This window comes from Oreochromis niloticus, unplaced genomic scaffold (assembly GCF_001858045.2).
Source record: "Oreochromis niloticus isolate F11D_XX unplaced genomic scaffold, O_niloticus_UMD_NMBU tig00000175_pilon, whole genome shotgun sequence".
Lineage (NCBI taxonomy): Eukaryota > Metazoa > Chordata > Actinopteri > Cichliformes > Cichlidae > Oreochromis > Oreochromis niloticus.
Window position 1 is genome coordinate 35,830 of NW_020327078.1, and position 6,838 is coordinate 42,667.

Consider the following 6,838-nt stretch of genomic DNA (forward strand, 5'->3'; position numbering starts at 1 on the left):
GCATTTTATTTTGACCAGATACATTTTACAGTAAATTCCTGGCAACCACAGCTGCCGGTATTTTACCGCTAAAAATACAGTACAATATGAGGAACATAAATGGTTTACCGTACATTTTACATTTGCAACCGCTAAATATAGAAAAATCTAAAGATGCTCATATATAACCAAGGTAGTGAATATTACTGATAAACAATGAGAAAATTTGACATACCATTTGAAAACAGACTAAACATATCATTTTCTCTATTCCTACAAAACAGCATAGATCTTGAGAATACAGCATGTGTCCATATATATGGCTGGTAATCCATGGAGGAATGAATAAACATAAAACAAAATATTACCTGCCCCTGACCTATCAACAGTAATGAGTCACTGGGTCCTGCCTTGGTGAAGGAAAGGACTCAGTGGAGTTTCTAATGCGCATGGTGTCGAAGATGCAAGCTCTGCAGGAGTACTTCAATGTCCATCAGGAGTTCACTTTGGACTGGCAGGATCCCCTCTGCAGCAAAAAATGGACAAAGTTTGATCAGTGCTTGAGCAAAATGCACAGAAATGAACAAAACGTGCTGCCAAAAACAGATCTAATGATAAATGATTTCTTAAGTGTAAAATATACAGTTCTTAAAGGATAGCTATTGTCAAAATGCAACCTGGGCTGTTTTTTTTTTTTTTTTAACTGTAAACGAGACAAACATATATCTAAAAGCATAATTACGACAAACGAGCCGTTTTTGAGATTGACCGTGATTTTGTTTTGTGGTCAATAGCCAGTGAATGGGAATACTAGGGGGGCGGGGCATAAATTTGAGCGCATCAAAATCGATACAGTAAAAAAAAAAAAAAAAAAAAAAAAAAAAAAACAGCCCAGGTTGTGTTTTGGCAATAGTTATCCCTTAAATTGACTAAGGTCAATTATGGAGTTCCACAGGGTTCAGTGCTAGGACCAATTCTATTTACATTATACATGCTTCCCTTAGGCAGCATCATTAGAAGACATAGCATAAATTTTCACTGCCATGCAGATGACACGCAGCTCTATCTATCCATGAAGCCAGGTATCACAGACCAATTAGTTAAACTGCAGGAATGTCTTAAAGACATAAAGACCTGGATGGCCGCTAACTTTCTGCTTCTTAATTCAGATAAAACTGAGGTTATTGTACTCGGCCCTGAAAATCTTAGAAATATGGTATCTAACCAGATTCTTACTCCGGATGGCATTACCTTGGCCTCCAGTAATGCTGTGAGGAACCTTGGAGTCATTTTTGACCAGGACATGTCCTTCAACGCACATATTAAACAAATATGTAAGACTGCTTTCTTCCATTTGCGCAACATCTCTAAAATTAGAAATATCCTGTCTCAGAGTGATGCTGAAAAACTAGTTCATGCATTTATTACTTCCAGGCTGGACTACTGTAATTCTTTATTATCAGGATGTCCTAAAAACTCGCTGAAAAGCCTTCAGCTAATCCAAAATGCTGCAGCAAGGGTACTGACAGGGACTAGAAAGAGAGAGCATATTTCTCCTGTTTTGGCTTCCCTTCATTGGCTTCCTGTTAAATCCAGAATTGAATTCAAAATCCTGCTCCTCACATACAAGGTCTTAAATAATCAGGCCCCATCTTATCTTAATGACCTTGTAGTACCATATCACCCTATTAGAGCACTTCGCTCTTGCACTGCAGGCCTACTTGTTGTTCCTAGACTATTTAAAAGTAGAATGGGAGGCAGAGCCTTCAGTTTTCAGGCCCCTCTTCTGTGGAACCAACTTCCAGTTTGGATTCGGGAGACAGACACTATCTCTACTTTCAAGATTAGGCTTAAAACTTTCCTTTTTGCTAAAGCATATAGTTAGGGCTGGACCAGGTGACCCTGAATCCTCCCTTAGTTATGCTGCAATAGACGTAGGCTGCCGGGGATTCCCATGATGCATTGAGTTTTTCCCTTCCAGTCACCTTTCTCACTCACTATGTGCTAATAGACCTCTCTGCATCGAATCATATCTGTTATTAATCTCTGTCTCTCTTCCACAGCATGTCTTTCATCCTGTTTTCCTTCTTTCACCCCAACCGGTCGCAGCAGATGGCTGCCCCTCCCTGAGCCTGGTTCTGCTGGAGGTTTCTTCCTGTTAAAAGGGAGTTTTTCCTTCCCACTGTCGCCAAAGTGCTTGCTCATAGGGGGTCATATGATTGTTGGGTTTTTCTCTGTATTTATTGTTGTGCTATCTACTGTACAATATAAAGCGCCTTGAGGCGACTTTTGTTGTGATTTGGCGCTATATAAATAAAATTGAATTGAATTGAATTGAATTAAATCTACTTATGTAAAAGTGATACATACAGGGAGTGCAGAATTATTAGGCAAATGAGTATTTTGTCCACATCATCCTCTTCATGCATGTTGTCTTACTCCAAGCTGTATAGGCTCGAAAGCCTACTACCAATTAAGCATATTAGGTGATGTGCATCTCTGTAATGAGAAGGGGTGTGGTCTAATGACATCAACACCCTATATCAGGTGTGCATAATTATTAGGCAACTTCCTTTCCTTTGGCAAAATGGGTCAAAAGAAGGACTTGACAGGCTCAGAAAAGTCAAAAATAGTGAGATATCTTGCAGAGGGATGCAGCAGTCTTAAAATTGCAAAGCTTCTGAAGCGTGATCATCGAACAATCAAGCGTTTCATTCAAAATAGTCAACAGGGTCGCAAGAAGCGTGTGGAAAAACCAAGGCGCAAAATAACTGCCCATGAACTGAGAAAAGTCAAGCGTGCAGCTGCCAAGATGCCACTTGCCACCAGTCTGGCCATATTTCAGAGCTGCAACATCACTGGAGTGCCCAAAAGCACAAGGTGTGCAATACTCAGAGACATGGCCAAGGTAAGAAAGGCTGAAAGACGACCACCACTGAACAAGACACACAAGCTGAAACGTCAAGACTGGGCCAAGAAATATCTCAAAACTGATTTTTCTAAGGTTTTATGGACTGATGAAATGAGAGTGAGTCTTGATGGGCCAGATGGATGGGCCCGTGGCTGGATTGGTAAAGGGCAGAGAGCTCCAGTCCGACTCAGACGCCAGCAAGGTGGAGGTGGAGTACTGGTTTGGGCTGGTATCATCAAAGATGAGCTTGTGGGGCCTTTTCGGGTTGAGGATGGAGTCAAGCTCAACTCCCAGTCCTACTGCCAGTTTCTGGAAGACACCTTCTTCAAGCAGTGGTACAGGAAGAAGTCTGCATCCTTCAAGAAAAACATGATTTTCATGCAGGACAATGCTCCATCACACGCGTCCAAGTACTCCACAGCGTGGCTGGCAAGAAAGGGTATAAAAGAAGAAAAACTAATGACATGGCCTCCTTGTTCACCTGATCTGAACCCCATTGAGAACCTGTGGTCCATCATCAAATGTGAGATTTACAAGGAGGGAAAACAGTACACCTCTCTGAACAGTGTCTGGGAGGCTGTGGTTGCTGCTGCACGCAATGTTGATGGTGAACAGATCAAAACACTGACAGAATCCATGGATGGCAGGCTTTTGAGTGTCCTTGCAAAGAAAGGTGGCTATATTGGTCGCTGATTTGTTTTTGTTTTGTTTTTGAATGTCAGAAATGTATATTTGTGAATGTGGAGATGTTATATTGGTTTCACTGGTAAAAATAAATAATTGAAATGGGTATATATTTGGTTTTTGTTAAGTTGCCTAATAATTATGCACAGTAATAATCACGTGGACACACAGATATCCCCCTAAAATAGCTAAAACTAAAAACTACTTCCAAAAACATTCAGCTTTGATATTAATGAGTTTTTTGGGTTCATTGAGAACATGGTTGTTGTTCAATAATAAAATTATTCCTCAAAAATACAACTTGCCTAATAATTCTGCACTCCCTGTAGACAACACAGCCCTAATCACAATCATAATTTGTTGGAAAACGTATTTAAGTTTCCTATTGATTTATCATAGAACTTGAAGTTAATGGCTGAATGCATGGTGATGAGACCTATCATTCAATCTACATTTTATAGCGTATGAAACTGCTCACCTGGACATGAACCTGAGCTCGGCTGATTAAGATTAGTGTCTCCTGTCCATCTTTCTTTAGCAAAACTTGAATAATGCCACTGCTTACCTCTTATTGAATCTTTGGGTGCAGACTTAATTGAAGAGCCTCGTATAAACAGGCAGGGTGTGATGTTTAGGGAAACCAAAGAATACAGGCGCCATCATTTCTGCCAGAAGACTCATGGGGTGCAACGAAGCTTTCATTGTGGACTGGCTAGATACTTTCTGCATTCAGAAAGAAAACAAGAAGGGCATACACCATAAACAATAATAACTGACAAAAATAATGAGACAAGAAATTAAAGTAACAAAATAAGTGCAAATCAAGTTTCCCTGTGTTGCAGTGTAGCTGAATGTTTTTCAACAATTTGATTTACGGTAAAACACATACCAAATATTTCCAGCCAAGGTTTGTTTCAATCTTCAGCATGTTTTTCCTGCCATTGTCTTGAAACTGTTTCATCTGTCCCTCTCATTTGATGCTGTTTACAAAAACAAAACAGCAATATTGTAAAGGGAAAAAGGAAAATGAATTTAATGGAAAAAAAAGAAAAAAAGATTATGACCTGAAATCTCACCATTTCCTGAGAGTCACAGGTCCTTTGAGTATCCTTATGGTTTCTGCTCAAATTCAGTGTCTGAAAAGGGCAGGAACAAAACAAACCTTTTTAATCATAAAGAGAGAGTTCTGACACTGACGTTCACACATCGCCATTGCACATGTAAACGAAGAAACCACCGCCACACCAGTGACATGGGTGGGGGCAGAGTGTCTTCGGTAAAAATGAGCCTTAAACACGCCATACCTGGTGTATGTCTGCTTGCAGCCTGCTTCAATACACCGAAAGAAACAACGTGGCTCATTCCGATGCAGTTTACAATGAAGCACGTAGCCCCTTGATGACTGAACTACCTTACCACAGAAATTACAGGTTAACATAACTCCATGTACTTTGGTAATTCCTCCCTAGCGAATTAAGCACGCCAAACACAGAAACTAATCCAGAGCAATGCTTCCCTCGCGACAGTAATGCTAACTCAACTCACAAATGCTAACTAAATTCACAACCTCACTCATAAAAAACGAACTGCTAAAATTATCTATAAACGCTGGGCTGGTGGATTTTTATAACAGAGATAACTTGAAGTTGCATGTACTCACCTCACCTCGAACTAATTGTAAGCTGCCAGGATGTCTACAAATTCCAAAGATGCTGTGGTCCAAGCAGCAATAAATGGCGCTAATATACGAGTTCAAAACTGTGTCCGTTAGCGAAGCCAACTTGAGTCTCCTGCATGAAAAAAAGAGCGGTTGGCACACAGCTCAGCAGCGCGCCGCGCTATTGGTCATTTTCAGGTGACGTCATCCCGCAATATAATGTCGCTCTTTGTTTCTTTAGGAGGTTCGAATTTGATCAGAAGTCACGTCTGCAGACCGCTGCAGCCACGTCTTGCCTTGCTTCCCCTTTTTTTGGTGAAATGGTTCGCTCATACTGCACAATGTTGCAACCAGAATTTTTTTTCTCTGCAATTCGAACGTAAAACGTCTGTACACAGTTTACCAGCAGTTTAGCTACCAATCAACAGCGATCACACAAACTCAAAATTTAAGGCGGACCCACTTAAGGTGGTCTGATAATATGGCGTGAAACACAACAATATAAAGTTGTTTTAAAAATAATAATTAAAAAAGATTATTGAAATCAATTTTATTCACAACCATGAACTTTATTTTTAACATCTTCTTTTGCTTTTGATTTTTTTTTATCAGAAGGTTAACAATGATATACTGCAGGCCTAACTTTTAATCTGTATATCAGTATCTGAATTTTAAAATAAAAAAAAAATACTATCAATTTTATTGTCTTTCACTGCTGATATTTGCTTTTTTTTTTTTTTAAATGGTATTTACTGGTTGTATTATTACAGTGGACCCTATTGTTTAACATCTTGCTTCTGTAAAAATGAATGTTTTTGTTTGCTTAAAAATCTACAGCTTTATACTGTGAATTCCAATGTGCACAACCCGAAAAGATGTAGTTTTACTCAAATAATACCGTAAAATCTAAGTTTTTCAGACATTTTCAACATTACAATATTTAATTGTAAAATGTATGCATATTTATTTGTTTTCACAGACAATATTTATAATTTCAACATTTTATCACAGTAAAAAACAAAGTTTTATCCAGTCTCACAATTAACGGTTATTCAATCTATTTAATACAGTAAAAGGAAGTTTTTGGTTTTACGCGCCATTACCGTTGGAATTTGACGGTGTTTTGCTGTATATTTTACTGACTTTTTTTACAGTGTGTGTGTGTGAACCCATTAATGAATTCCTAAACATACTGGCCTGGAAGTCCAGCAGTTCATCTAAACAAAATGCACTTAGCCTAAAACAGACATAGATACGTTTATCCTACCATAAAACAATAAAACAAGGTACGACCTCTCCCATGCTCCCAGGATGTGGGTTTGAATACCAGAACACCCTGGATTGCACACAAAGCCTTTTACAGCCTACTGAAGATCACACATCCTATCACTACACAATTGATTATATACCTCTAAGCATATATGGTTAAATATTTCTTAATACAAATGACAATAATAAAATCTAAACCCATCAGAGACAAAAACTGCACCGACCTTAGGATTAGTAAATGTCGACAAACAATTCACCCAGCCGGTAAGAAAAGGGTGGATGCATTGTTTTGATTTGTTTTTGCAGGAGCAGGAGGACAAGAGAGACCGGAGGGGGAG

The 6,838-nt window shown here is 39.0% G+C and overlaps 1 long non-coding RNA gene across 3 annotated transcripts; it reads right to left on the bottom strand.

The window, feature by feature from the left end:
• Positions 1 to 466: 466 nt before the first annotated feature.
• LOC109200430 (uncharacterized) lies at positions 467 to 5,742 on the bottom strand. Of its 3 annotated transcripts, none has more exons than XR_002060589.2 (5): positions 5,235 to 5,742; positions 4,651 to 4,710; positions 4,464 to 4,554; positions 4,140 to 4,297; positions 467 to 505 (listed from the first exon to the last, which is right to left on the bottom strand). It is a non-coding gene; the product is annotated as an uncharacterized LOC109200430 (long non-coding RNA). The 3 variants fall into 3 exon arrangements; XR_002060588.2 differs by having other exon boundaries at positions 4,879 to 5,742; XR_002060587.2 differs by lacking the exon at positions 5,235 to 5,742 and having other exon boundaries at positions 4,651 to 4,867.
• Positions 5,743 to 6,838: the final 1,096 nt, after the last annotated feature.